Consider the following 15,030-nt stretch of genomic DNA (forward strand, 5'->3'; position numbering starts at 1 on the left):
GCAGATGTGTGGCTGGGATACTCAGGGAGGTCTCTGGACTTGAACCAGAAACCTTTCCATGTGGGAGTGTATTGCTTGTGTCCTACCAACTCCCCACATGTTAACAGAGCTGAGGTTGAAGTGCCCTGGATTAGATGGTTCTTCCTATAGACAATGCTCTCCTTACTGTGGGATATTCTACAGGTTCTGCGTGCTGACTTTGGAATGGAAACAATTTTATGTCATTTTCCTAACGTGTGGGGTCTAGAATCTCTTAGTGGTATGAATTGGAACCAAGGTCAGCCAGGGCTTTTCCCCAACTGCACACCCCTAACAGTAAGGATGAGTGGGGTGATTGTTTCCATTCATTTGTGTAATGGGGGGCAGGGGAAGGGTTGCAGTGGGAGTCACCTGTTTCAGAACTAGCCCCTGGTTCTTTGGTCACTGCTTATCCTGCCTGGAACGAAGAGGCAGAAGACTTAGACCAACTTTAGCTGCAATGTCTGGAGCAATTTTTTTGCTTTTGTTTTTTTTTTGTTCTGCTAGAGGACACATATACTCTCCAGAGAGACAGCAAGACCGGTCATACTTCAATTCCTTCTTCTCCACCTCTCCTTCCTTTTGGGATTTTGGGCACACGTACACACTCACCTGGCACGTTTTCTTAAGCTGCCGGGTCCAGGACTCAAACTGTGAGGTCAACCATGTGGGATCCAGCTGCCTTAACCACCAGTCCATGGAGCTTGCCCTGTTTTGTTCTGTTTTACAAGCACAGGAGAGGGGACAAAAACATTTTCGCACTTTAAGCAACTCGTTTGGCAGAATAATGCCTTTTCCTCTCCAAAACATAAAGAAGGACTGCTGAGGTGTGGCCTCTCTTGAGTAATTTAATTTGGAATGGCTCTCAGCAGCGCGTGGGGCTTTGCAACACCTTCCCGGGAGCCAGGAACCACCACAAACCCTCCAGGAGCCTTGCCCATTCCACATAACACACAGGACTGAAAGGGAATGGTCCTTGGAGACAGCCTGGCCAGCGCCAGCGTGCCTGGGAAAAGCTGTTGAACAACATGAGGAAATGTCGACTGGGAAGTGGGAGGGCAGGTGGCAGGCAGGCAGCACGCTGCCTCCTGGAAATGGTTTCTTTGCTGCAAGCTCGCGCGGGAGATGTTTATCAGAGAAGGTAGACAGGCCTGCAGTGGGACGGGCCTGTTTCTGTCTCTGGCGGCCTTTTATTGCTAGTGATAGGTGCCATCTGCGTCTGGCCTGAGACATGGCCATGCTGCAGGCACCTCTGTCAACACATCTTATTGATCTGTGCTCTCGTCTTCCTGGAACAAGAGAAGAGTAGTGCAAAAGCCCGGAGCTGCTGGCTGGGGCAGACTGGCATGGTGGGGGGCAGCCACTCTCGGGGGGCAAGCGCGAGCAGGATGGTCCTCTCGACTGCCTTCCTTGAGAGCTGCAGATCCTCACTGCTCTGTGCGTCTGTGGACACAACCCAGGCATGGAAAGACAAGGACCTTTCAAAAGATGTATCCCTTTTTTGATTTTTTTTTTTTCTCGTCAAAGTGGTGTGGCTGTGTCTTTTTTTTTTTTTTTTTTTTGAAATTTTATATTGGGTCTCCGTTAAATAGGATTGGAAGTAATTAATCTGGGGCAGAACTCCTGAGAATCTCATTCATAAATAATCCTTTTGCTTGCTCTCCTGCACCTCCAGCACTAGTGTATGAGAAGAAATTTACAAGCTCAAAGCCTGTAGGCCAAACTCACAGGAAAGAGAGTCTGCCGACACCTCCATTTGTTCCATGTTGACTTTCTGATGGTCTCTACCCCCATTTCATTGTGTTCATTAAGCATTGTCAATTCCTGGTGAACACAGCAAGCGTGAGCTCTCATGCAGCCCAAGTATAAGGGTGGAAATGTGTCAATTCAGCGACTAGGGCTCTGTGCACTCTTTTTGTTGATCCAAATTTAGTGTTTAAGTCAGATCAACTCTTCATGGGGGCCATCTGAGGGATTATCTCAATAGCTGACATGTTCTTGACCTGACCATGTGCCCAGCCCTCAACAACTTGCATAACAAGTGTGATTCCAGCTAAGCTTCACAACAGCCTTCCAAAGAAGGCCCTTCTGTCTGCCGGCATCTCGTCTCCATGCAGCAGATGCTGACTTGTTATACCAGAAGGAGAGAATTCACTGGAAGAAAGTCGGGGGCTTCCAGAGCAAGCAGAAGTCCGGAACACAAGCTTGTGAAGAGGGATAAGAATTCAGTGAAGTCCAGAGAGCCAAGTGGGCATCTGCATGTACCCCCCTAGCTGCCAGAATCAACATAACTTTCAACCCCCTCCATGCCTTCGCTCAATCAGGATTTGCTGAGCTTGCATCAAGACCTGCCGTTTGGCAGGGCCAGGACAGGAGCAGAAGATCTTACCTGTTCATCATCAACAGCACTACGGAGGGTCTTTTCACCAAACTATACCATTGGGGGGATCCTAATCACTAAACTATGCTTCTTTTTTAGTAGAGAATGTATTGGTTAGGATGACCTTAGCAGACAGCAACAGAGCGCACTCACTACTCAAACTGATGAATCACATGGGAGTTTTTTAGTTCCAAAGCCAGAGCTGGTTAATTTGAGGCCTTAGCCATGACACCAGGGGCTTGCGCCAGCCTCCTTCAATGGCTGGGTGTTTCTTGGTTGCACGAGGGCATTCACAGGGCTCCTTGCTTCCTTGTTCACGTCCTATTGGGGTAAATAAGAATAGGGCCTCATATTCTTTCTTTCTCTATAAAGTTCAAGAAGGAACCTTCTCAGAAGCCTCTGGCAAACCTCTCCTTGAGTCTCAGTGACCAACATTGAGCTGGGTGAGATTAACCTCAGACCTTCCTGGAGTTAGAGTCAAACCTTAAATTGCATCTTTATAAGATAGTGGAGGGGTGGTGTGGATATTGGAAGTTGACCATGGCCCTCTACAGAGATTAATAATGCAGTTGAGGGACCAGCAAGTGGCATAATGGTTAGGTTGCTGTATTCCCACGTAGTCTACTGCAGTTCAAGTCCTGGACCTGGTGGCTTAAACTCATGCTGGACGTGTGTGCATACATTAGCAAAATCCAGAGAGGAGAATGGAGGAGAAGGGATTGTGGCATGGCCATCCCCCTGGGGGGACAATTTTTCACTTTCTGTCTCTCTATCTCTCTGGTGAGCACATGCGCCCTATAGCACAAACCTCTCTCTAAAATAAATAAATAAAATAACACAATGGAATATCTAGAATTATGTATAAGTTTAACTCACCTTTTACTTAGAACAAAGAGCCCAGGCCAATCAATTTCACCATTCTGATAACCTGTGATCTGATTTAGCTCTTTCTCTAGCTAATGAATGCTTTCACTACTGAGGAGAAAGATGTGCACCCAGAGGCTTCCCCCAGGCTCCAGAATCTCTGTGGTCACACTCACCATGCACAGTAGCAGTGGCTAGGTATAGACTCCTTGAGGGCAAGGGCTGTGTCTGAATCTCCTCTATTTTCTAGACCCTATTGCTTCTCCTGGCACTGCACAGGGATGTCAAGGGAGTGATGGGAACAAATGGACCCTCCCCTTTGCAAGGCAGAATGAGACAATGCAAAAGAGGGACACGAGTTGGTTGCTCTGAGGAGGAGAAGCTGGCTCTTCCAACGGGTGGACTGGGGAAGGTTTCATAGGCATGGACCTACTGAATGCTCCATAAGAGGTTGGTAGAATTGCAGAAGATGGGAAGAGGTGGGAAGGTCAGTTCTGCCTGCATGGGTCATATGCTTCTACCCTTGGCCTGGGCTCTGATAACAGGAAGTTCTCCTGAGAGCGCCAAGTCATAGTGCTTGAATCCAAATTGTCTCTTGACTGATATGCACCATATTCATGCTGGAAAAAGCAATGTTATACACTGTAATGATATATGGTGACTCAATATAAATTTAAAAATGTATACATAAAAAAGGAATTTCTTCATATTGAACCAAGCTTGGATTATTGGAATAATTCTCATGTGCCAAGGTAAATCTGTTATGAAGTTGATATTCAATTATATTTGCTAATATTTTATTTAGTATTTTCCATCAATATTTATAAGTAACATTTGTCTATAATTTAAAAAAAAATCTCTGGCAGGCGCACATGCCCTAGAGCAAAAATCTCTCTCTCAAAAAAAAATCAGGACCAGCAGTTAGGGTAATGACTATGTTGCTGAACTCCCATGTAGTCGACTGCAGTTCGAGTCCTGGATCCAGTGGCTTAAACTCACATGGGGCGCGTGTGCATACATGCCCAAGATCCCAAGAAGAGAATGGAGAAGACAGGATTGTGGCATGGCCATCCCCCCGGGGGGTGATTTCTCGCTTTCTGTCTCTGTCTCTCTCTGTCTTTTTGGCAAGGGCACGTGCCCTATAGCAAAAACCTCTCTTTAAAAAAAAAAAAAATCTAAGTTGTCCCAAATAGTCAATACCTGCTTGGTGCCCATCATATTTTCCTGGAGCTGCAAGTGTTGATAAACTCCAACTTGATAAACTTTTCAAAAACAAAGTTTATTTATTTCCTTCATGAGAGAGGGAGGTTCCACCAACGGGGTCTTCACATGACAATCTATATTCAGACTCAGCCAGCTGGGCTCATGGGCTCATGCATTTGCTGTATAGTGGGGACATGAACCAAGGACTTTCTCATGAGTGCCCAGCTGCAATACCACTATACTATTTCATGGCCCTATTTTGTAAGATACTCATCTTACAAAAGATGGGATTGGGAGTAGCCATATGCAGGAGTATTTGAAAGCTGGGAGTATTTAAAACTTGGAGGTTCAGCCAGTCTCCCAGACCTCAGTAACTTCGGAGGCACCATGGCCTCAGAAGTTTCAATCAGCCTTCTAGAAGGTTCTGCCAGTAACATACGCTGTCACTCTGGGCAAGTGCTTTTCCTTGCCATGGCCCAAGTTCCCATTTATAAAATGAGGAGCTAAGATTCAGTTGCCCTTTGCTACTTGGCACCTCCAACACTTCATACTCCCTATTGTGTCCTACTGGTCATGCCAAGTTTCTAGGAAGAACAGAGGTTGACTGAAGTCACCCAGAAAGTTGGAGGAAGAGCTGGAAAATGACCCTATTGTGAGAAGCAAAAAGGCGTGTTCTCATGCTTACCACTGGGATGGTCATATTATCCCGACAGTGCCTTGCACACTGCAGGGACTTGCTAAAGACTGTTGAATGACTGAATGCAGTTTCTGGATTCCTGAGTTAGCTACCTTTCTATCAGGCTTTGAGAAAGGCCCTTGTCTTCTCCACCAAGACTGTCTATCTGTCGCTGAATATCACTATTGAGTCATTGGGAAAGGCACGATGCATTTTCGCATAGAAAAATAATGTCGTGATTTTTCCAACAACCCAATATTTTATAATTGGTGTCAGAACTGGCCAGGGAGAAAGAAGTTGGGACTTACCTCAGTTCCCACAGGGGTCCAGGACCAGTGACTCTTACAGGTCTAACTGCGGAGGAAACAGGCAACAGATGCACGTGGGAAGTTACACACCCTGGGGCACCTTGGGCCAGCAAACTTGCACCTTAAAGACTGGGTGCTGCTGGGCTTTCTGGAAGATCACAGCATCCTGGAGACAGAACCATGCATGGTGTTGTCATAGCAGCTGGAGGTTCCCAAGCATTGAATTCAGAGGCAGAGAATGTAGACTGTGATCCTGGGCTCTGTGCTAAACTAACCCAGCATTTTTGAAGGTTCAGGAGGATAATACATTGAGGCCATCAACAAGAGAATCTTATTTCCTATTCCAGCCATTTTTCATTCATTTGTTTACTGCTCTATTTTAAGAGATGTCACAAGATGATCCTCAGTTGATTGGAGCACTGAGGGTAATTTCCCTTCTAGAAAAGGGTTCTAAGTCTGAAAATCAGGGGCTTTCAAACTTTTTAAAAGTTTCTAAAATTCTTTTATCCATTTTTTTTTTTCATGAGAGAGAGAAAGAGAGATGGAAATAGAGAGACAGTCACTCCATCAGGGTCTGCATGATGCTGTTCAGTCCCAGTCTCAGCTAGCCTGCATCATGGGTATGTGCACGTGTCTGGCATACTCAGGAAAATCCCAAGATGTGAACCCATGACCTTTCCCACGTGGGTCTAGTCATGTCACTGTGCTACCATTTGGCCTCTCAAACTTTCTTGAATGTTACTCACTAAAAAAAAATACATTTTCTGATAGGCCATGTTAGTGCAGGTCATAGAGCACCACTGTGCAATGCTGGAGCCATATGTGAGGCCTTGGGTTTGGATCCCAGGTCCACCTGAGCACACCAGGCATATCTGCATGTACATCCATGATCTTGGTGGGCTGGAAGACTGCGGGGAAAGCACGGTGTAGTGAGGCGCTCTCTCTCTTTCTCTCTCTCTCTCTAAATAAACTTGAAAAAAAAGCATCTTTCAAAAATCAATCAGGATCCAGTATACATGCATATACTTATTATTGAAACAAGAGTTTCAAAAACTAAAACCTGACTGTTGTGTATGTGATGCATTCTCAATACAGAGGTTCTGTCTCAATTTTAAAGAAGTATTTATTTTATTTATTATTAGTATTTTAAATTTTCCTATAGGGCACGTATGTTCACCAGAGAGAGAGAAAGTGAGGTAGTAAAATGCAGTTGAGGGACCAGCAAGTGGCATAATGGTTAGGTTGCTGTATTCCCACGTAGTCTACTGCAGTTCAAGTCCTGGACCTGATGGCTTAAACTCATGCTGGACGTGTGTGAAATGCAGGTTTCCAGGCTTCACCCCAGATTTGCTGTGATTCTGATACTAGCAAAAGTTGGGCAATACTGCATTTTACAGAACAGAACAGTATACAGTTGTCCCTGTGTCCTGGATTCTGCAAGTATGAATTCAACCAACCACAGATTCAAAATATTTAGTGGCGGGACCAGCAGTTAGTGTAATGGCTATGTTGCTGGACTCCCATGTAGTCGATCACAGTTCAAGTCCTGGAGCCAGTGGCTTAAACTCATGCTGGGCACGCGTGCATGCGTGCCCAAGATCCTGAGAGGAGAATGGAGGAGAAGGGATTGCGGCATGGTCATCCCCTGTGGGGGGTGATTTCTCACGTTCTGTCTCTCCATCTCTCTCTGTCTTTCTGGTGAGAGCATGTGCCCTATGGCAAAAATATCTCCAGAAAAAAAAATAAATAAATAAAGGAAAATATTTAGTGGGTGAAAAAAGCCAGTTCCAAACTTTTTTCTTATCATTTTTCCCTACGCTGTATAATATGACAACTATTTATGGAGCATTTGCCTTGTATTAGATATTATAAATCATCTAGAGATAATTTAAAGTGGAAGGTATATGGAGATTATGTGCAGATACTATGCCATTTTATGGAAAGGACTTGAAGGTCTGCAGATTTTAGTATCTGGAACCAATACCCCACGAATATCGAAGATGACTGTAGTTTTCTAATCTTTTTCCTTGAAAGACCAAACGGTTGGTTTTTAAGCCACTGAGGAGGTAGCTTGGAGGTAATGTAAATGCCACCTGCAAAAAGTCTCTGAGGCCCTGTCTCTTCTTTTTCCTGCTTCCTTTTCCAAACTCATCTCAAACCATGTGCCCTTCACAACCTTGCTCTAGTCAGCTTTTTCCAGGCCCACTTCTTTTCTGGTTTTCAAACTCACAGGCCTTTCTGCTCCTGAACCTTTACCCATAGTACACCTAGGCCTGGAGAGCTTGCCCTCCCTCCTCTCTGCTCCTGCATAGCTGGCTCCTACCTAGTAAGGGGTCTTAACTCAGATGCCCTTCTTCAAGAGGGACAGCTCTGCCTAAATTGGTCTTAGCCAGTCCACTTTCTTTTCTTTTCTTCTATTTGTTTTCTTTCTTTCTTTTTCTTTCTTTCTTCTTTCTTTCTCTTTTTTCTCTTGTCCTTTCCTTCCTTCTTCCTCCTTTCTTTCTTCTTCTTTCTTTCTTTCTTTCTCTTTTTTCCTCTTGGTTCTTTCCCTCCTTTCTTTCATTACGGGACACATGTACTTGCCACAGTGAGAGAGAGAAGAAAAGTGAGAATCACCCTCCACTGGGGATGATCACGCTGCAATCCCGTCTTCTCCCTTCTCCTCCTCCTCCATTCTCCTTTCAGGATTTTGGGCACACATGCACACATGCCTGGCATGATTTTCAGGCTAATGGGCCCGGGACTTGAACCTCGAAGTTGGCCATGTGAAAGTCCAGTGCCTTAACCTCCATACCACTGTTTTCTTTTCACCGTAGCCCTTAACGGGATTGATAAATATTTGCCTCTAATTAAATATCATCAGCATAGAATACTGCCTGCATATAGTAGGTCCTCAATAAATAGTTCTTGAAGGAAAGCTTCAATTAATGAGTAATTCTCAATTGGAAGAACTCAGGACCATGTCATAATCACCTAAGGGGGTTGTCAATCTCCCAAGCTCTGCTTCTCCCTCTGACATGGCCTGTTCTCCCTCCAGTGGGAAACTCTGTCCACTATTTCAGAAGAGGAGAGAAAACATTGAGAATTCCCTCTCCTGGATGATCGTTGTCTCTCCAGTCCTTCAGTATTCTCTTTTTGTATTGTTTTAATTAGGGCAGTACAGAGTCAGTAGTCCCAGACTTAAGTTAGGACACGCGAGATCAAAGGAGAGGTCACCTGCAGCCTGACTATTGAGCTGAGCTGTTACTTTAGACCCAGGATGGTAGGGGTAATAAGACTGGCCCCAGTCCCCTGATTGAGTTGTCAAGGCTCCAGCTGGATAGGACTTATGAAAATGCCATGTGTTACAATGAATGCACAGACAGAAGACCTGAAGTACTGACCCTCATATCACATTTATAACGTAGGGGCACGACCCTCCCAAGAAAGTGGAGAGCCTTGGCATCTGAGTCCATAACTGGGCATGCAAACATGAAAATTCCTGCATGTCTTCTAAACAGAGTCTCTGAGCCCCTGGGCTTGTCGTGATTTGCATAACGATTTGCATATTGTCTGCAAGTCATTCCAGGCAGGTGGGAATGCACCATGATCCTTAATAGTCTTGCTCTCCCTCCTCCAACCATCCTTGGCCTCTTCCGCCTTCGCATCTTCCCTGCTGGAACCCAGCCTAGAAAAATGGTGGGTTGGGCTCCCCCTGGGGCTCCCATTGCCTTCTCCTTCCATCCAGAAGCAGGTATGGGGGCATATCTAGGCCTGAAGGGAGCCTGGAATGGCATGCTGTCTGATGGATGGCAGGCCTTAAGCGTGACTGAGCTTTCACAGCTGAAACCATTAAAGGTTATTCTCCTTTTAATTCTTTGTGGTCGTTCTCACTCCTTCCTTAGAGAAACCTCTGATTTTCACTTGCAAGACGCTTGGCTGCGCTTGTCATACCCTAAAAGGTGATTTCAGTTCTCCGATGCCAAAGAACCTTTTCTGCTAATCAAAACACAGCTGCAGAGGCCCCGTGTGATCTGCTAATGGGCACCCCAACTCGAGGGTATGTCTGTCTGTACCTGGGAAAATAGATATAATTAGGATAACAGATATCATATGTATATGCAAATGCAGCAGGTAAAAATGACTAGAAATAAGACAGGGCTGCTGCCTGCCAAATCCCAGCAGACCAGCTGTGCCGCTTAACCAGACTCTAATACCATCACCACGGGCCTTCTCTGGGACCAGCTCTGGTCCCCTCTCTTCATCCCCCTTTCTCCCTCCTACTGGACCCCTCAGACAAATTATATTTTTTACTTTTATTTATTTTTTTAAAAGAGATTTTTGCTATAGGGCACATGTGCTCGCTAGAGAGACAGAGAAAGACAGAGAGACAAAAAGCGAGAAATGATCCCCCAGGGAGGATGGCCACACCACAATCCCTTCTCCATTTTTCTCTTGAGATTTTGGGCATGCATGCACATGTGCCCAGAGTGAGTTTTAAGCCACAGGGTCCGGGACTCAACCATGGTTGACTACTTGGGAGTCCAGCTACATAACCACTATGCCACCTGCTGGCCCCTATATTTTTATTTTTTAATATAAAAATAGAGCTTTGTTATTTTTCAAAGAGGATCTTTCAGTAACCCCAGATCTTTTTTATTTTTATTTTTAAATTTGCCAGAGGGTGTGTACACTAGCCAGGGAGAGACAGAGAGACAGGGAGAGGGAGAAAGCACTCCACAATGGGTAATGGTCATACCACAATCCTTTCTCCTCCATTTCTCCATTCTGTTGAGATTTTGGGTATTCATACACATGCATATAGTGTGTTCTTCAAGACGCCAGAGTTGGGATTCAAACCATAGTCAGTTACGTGGGATCTGGCTTCCCTTAATCTGGCTTCCCCATGGAGCCTTCCCTAGCCCCAGATCTTATAAGGCTGGGAGGATCCTAGCATGGGAGAGGCAAGTGAGAGAAAGACAGTCAAGAAGAAGGAGTCTCTTCAATATTTTTCCTTGGTTAAGGGTTTTGTCCCCTGAGTGACAGCAATATGACCAGAGAGGACCTGGCACATCAGTGCAAAGACTAACTTACATTTTCAGAGAGAACCACCCCATCCATGCTGTCCAGACTCAGCAGACTCAGCTTTACGTTTCATGTCTGCTTTTCCTGGTGTTGTGGACATGGGGGAGAGACCTACTCTCTGTGTCTTGGGTTCTTCACTCTAAAACTGGCACGATAACAGCACCTGCCTCAAAGCGCCTGGCCAGACATAAATGCTCAGATAATGTTACTCTTTATAGTAAGAATGTAGGAGGGTAAAGAGAGTCAAGGACGAGATCCAGTGTCCTCACTTTACTATTTCATCCCATCATCTGTCATTGGATAAATTATTTCACGTCTCTGAGTCTCGGTTTCCTCATCTGCAAAGTGGGCTAATAATACTACTTTCCTGAGGCTATGCATAGACAGGGGAGCTAAGCAGACAGTGGAAGGATGCCATGGTGCTGTGAAACAGTGTACCATTGACCGGATCTAATTATGCATCGAGTCATCGCGTCTGTATCTCGGAGCTCCAAGTCCAATGGGACTGGAGAAAAGCTCTGTGAGTGCAGCCTGGAATCTGGTAGGGTTTGACCAGACCTCCCATCTGGTCTATCAATAAAAGCTACAAAACCGTAGGCATTTAACCTAGGCATTGCCTTTAGCAAATTGTGCAGTTACTCCACATGGGCATCCAACTTCTATTCATCTACAAGGGCCCACAGTGGACACTGAACTTTGTTGTTGGGATTGGCCTCTGTGCCTTTTCTCACTTCTGTATATTCTGTGTCTAACACAGGGCCTGGTGCACTATAGATGCTCAACAAATATTTATTGATGGATGGGTGAATAGATAAATCACCTGAATCAACAGATGAATACATCATGGGCTACATTGTAAACTTATTTCTCTACCCTATGGGTGGAGTGGAAAAAGCTGGTGGAGGGGAACTGGCGGATGACATGGTGGTTAAAGGTGCTGGACTCCCACATGACCAACTGTGGTTTGAATCCCAGACCTGGTGGCTTGCTTTCTCACCTTCTCTCTTTTTCTCTCTCTCACTCTATCCTCTCTGGTCAAATTAAAAGAAAGAAAGAAAGAAAGAAAGAAAGAAAGAAAGAAAGAAAGAAAGGAAAAAAGGAGGAAGGAAGGAAGGAAGGAAGGAAGGAAGGAAGGAAGGAAGGAAAGAAAGAAAGAAAGAAAGAAAGAAAGAAAGAAAGAAAGAAAGAAAGTTAAATAAAATAATAATAATAATAATAATAGCTGGTGGAGTTCTGGTTCCTCTGTAGATGATGGAGGAGGCAATGTTTGTACAGCATATATAGATTTCAGTGTCAGAATCATGTTCACATTTCAATTTAGCCATATCTTAGCAATGTTATTGCAACTTCAGTTTAAGAACATTTTCTGGGGCAGGCCAGCTGGTGGCATGGTGGTTGGAGCACTGAATCTTGCATGGCTAACTGTGGAGTTCAAGTCTCTGACCAAGCCGTTTGAAAAATATGTTGGGCATATGTGTATGCATGTCCAAAATCTGAAAGGACAGAAAAATGGACGAGAAAGGATTGCAGCATGGCCATCTGCATGGGGGCTGCTTTTTCTTTTCCCTCTCTCCTTCTCTCTGGTGAGTGTGTCCCTTTCAGCAAATTAAAAAAAAAGAAAAAGAAAAATCTTCTGCAGCTGGCCCTGTGGCATGACAGTTAAATGCTATCTATGCATGGAAAGCCAGATCCTGAATGGCTGACCCTGGTTCAAATCCCAGCCCTGGTGGCTTGGAAAGTATGCCGAGCACATCTGCGCGTTTGTCCCAGGTCCTGATGGGATGGAGAAGTAGGGGAAGAGGATTGCACCATGATGACACCCACTGAGGAGTGCTTTCTCTTTCTCTGGTGACCACATGCACCCATTGGCAAGAAAAAAAGAAAGAAAGAAAGCTTGCTGAACTTTAGTTTCTTATCTGTAAAATGAGGATAGGAAATTAGGTTGTTGAAGATGTCATGATGTATTTTTCTATGCAAAAATGCGTCATGATGTTTCTGATGACCCAAGATTACCTTCTTTATAAAGTTACTGTGTAGTTTTTAAAAAGTTTTTTTTTTTTTATTCAAGGTTTTTGACATAGGGTGCGTGTGCTCACCAGAGACAGACAGTGAGAGGGGAAAGTGAGAAACCATCCCTGGGGGAATGACCATGCTGCAATCCCTTTTCCTCCATTCTTCTCTTGGGATTTTAGGCACGCATGCACATACTTTTGGTGTGATATTCAAGCTGCCAGGTCCGGGACTTGAACCACTATCTCCCATGTGGGAGTCCAGTGCCTTCTACCTGCTGGCCCCAGTTATGCAAATTCTTTAAACTTGTCAATGTCAATGCCTGGCTTGTTCCTAAAGGGAAGGTGGGACCATTGAAGTCAATCCCCTTTCCCTTCTATTCTCTTTACTCACTGCACAGATTTTAGTTATTTATTTTTTTTTTTGAGAGAAATTTTTGCTATTGGGCATGTGTGCTTGCCAGAAAGACAGAGAGACAGAAAACGAGAAATCACCCCTCAGGGAGAATGGCCACGCCACAATCCCTTCTCCTCCATTCTTCTCTCAGGATCTTGGGCACGCATGTACATGGGCCTGGCGTGAGTTTAAGCCACTGGATCTGGGACTTGAACTGCAGTGGACTACATGAGAGTCCTGCTAAGTAGCCATTATGCCACCTGCTGGTCCCATACTCACTGCACAGATTCTTGGGATACTGTTTCATACCCAGACTAGTTTCAAGTCCCAGAAATGAATCTGACCCGTTATCTCACCATGCATTGATGTTTCTTATTTGGTTGAAGGCATCAATATTTGCTCAATAGCGTAAGTCTTAAATAAGCATCTAAACGACATATTACAGATGATGAAAGTCATTTCCACAGAGAAGATTATCTCACACGATCATGTTTCCATCCTTATCTGGGGCCTCTGTAGTTGGGAAATCTTTGCAGCTACTTAAATGATAACATTAGTCCTAATACCATGTAAAATGACTAGTTCCGCAGGGTAGGTTTATTTTTAATAGTGTATGTCAGCAGCAAATAGCTTGGAAGACCCCAGAGGAAAAAAAAGCACATCTCACATTCTCGCTGAAGTGATGATATGGATATACTTAATATCTGTATTAAAAACCTTTTAGGCGCCATGGTGATATTGAACTGGCTGGTTAGACATGTGCAGAAAAAAAGAAGTCCTTGGCTGTTTATAGAGCATAAGGCAGTGTGTAGTATAGAAATCTTTTGAGATCGTTCAAAGTCAAATTTGGACTTCAAACATCTTCAAGAGACATTTGACCCCAGTAGTAAAATATTCTGAAATATAAGCTGGGAGAATAAAGTCACTTCCTTTTTTTTTTTTTTTATTTTTTTGGAAGTCTGTTGATAAGTTTGCTGCACTATTAAAATGTTTAATCACTCGCCTCCAGCAAGAACAACCTTTGGTCTGAAGTTGCAATTTATTAAAGTGCCCAGACAGAACATACTTGCTATTTACCCAAAAGATGGCTGGAGGATTCCTCGAGGGAAAACTAACCGCAATTTGAAATCAAGCATAGAGTGGCAAATGAAGGGATTGAAGGCAAAAATTATTTTTAGAGTGGATGTCAAGGCAGATAGTATAACAACCTGCTCCCATGACCTATCCCAAACGGACAGTGTTAAACATAGCGTGGTTTCAGATCTGGCCTATGACACATCCCTGGGACAGTTGCAGAAAGGGTGCTAGGTGTGCTCCAGGGAGGGGAGAAGGAAGAGCAGGGAATGGGCTGCTTGCTAAGGGCGTACCTTCTGCTTTCAGGTGTGGTCAGAGCAGCTCAGCTCAGAAGGACAATGGACAGATGCCCTCTTGGTAGACTGCTGCTCTCAAGCTCCCTTCACTCCTTGTCCTCCTGCAGATGGACCTTACTCAAGCCTTTCAGACGAAACCCAAGGCAAACTGAGTTCCAGGTCATGGCAGTGGCTCCGAGGCAAGTGAGCACCTCAGACAATGGAAATGTAGCTCTCTCTCGGGTTGTTGCCATGAAGGGTCTTCAACAAGTTCATGCAAAATGTACATTATGAAAAACTATGCCTTGATTTAAAAAAAAAATTGGTGCCAAAATAAGCTCATCTTAATTCTATTTTTCTGCAAAATTTTCGAAATCCTTTCATAGCATAATTCATGGACCCAGTCCTTGAAGGCAGTAGAGTGGATACCCCTTGAGTGGCCACAGATAATGAACTCCTTCTGACCATCCAGGACTGTGCCTTGGAAGGACAGGCGAGGGGAACGAGCCAGCAGATGTATAAAAACACAGGGCATCTAGGTATCACCCCAAGGCTTTGCCTATACAGATAGCTAAATTTCCTTTTTGATAATCATATCCCAAACCGGGTTATAAAGAATCACAGGTGTACTGGCAAAACAGAAGAGTATAACTTACTACATCTGGCAAATGTTGAGTGTCTTGAAAAGTTACTGGGCACAGTGGCGTAATCATGGCTTTCCTGTGTCCTGAACTGAAAAGCTAACCAAGCACACTCTGCTGA

The 15,030-nt window shown here is 44.5% G+C and overlaps 1 long non-coding RNA gene across 1 annotated transcript in view; it reads left to right on the forward strand.

Moving 5' to 3' along the window:
- LOC114008959 (uncharacterized) overlaps window positions 1-14,467 on the forward strand; it is a 31,470-nt gene extending 17,003 nt beyond the window's left edge. Inside the window, exons 2-3 of the long non-coding RNA XR_003550446.1 lie at window positions 9,334-9,488; window positions 14,300-14,467. This is a non-coding gene — a long non-coding RNA (uncharacterized LOC114008959). The remainder of the gene's footprint in view (window positions 1-9,333; window positions 9,489-14,299) is intronic.
- Window positions 14,468-15,030: the final 563 nt, after the last annotated feature.

This window comes from Tupaia chinensis, unplaced genomic scaffold (genome assembly GCF_000334495.1).
Source record: "Tupaia chinensis unplaced genomic scaffold, TupChi_1.0 Scaffold000422_1, whole genome shotgun sequence".
In the NCBI taxonomy this organism is placed as follows: domain Eukaryota; kingdom Metazoa; phylum Chordata; class Mammalia; order Scandentia; family Tupaiidae; genus Tupaia; species Tupaia belangeri.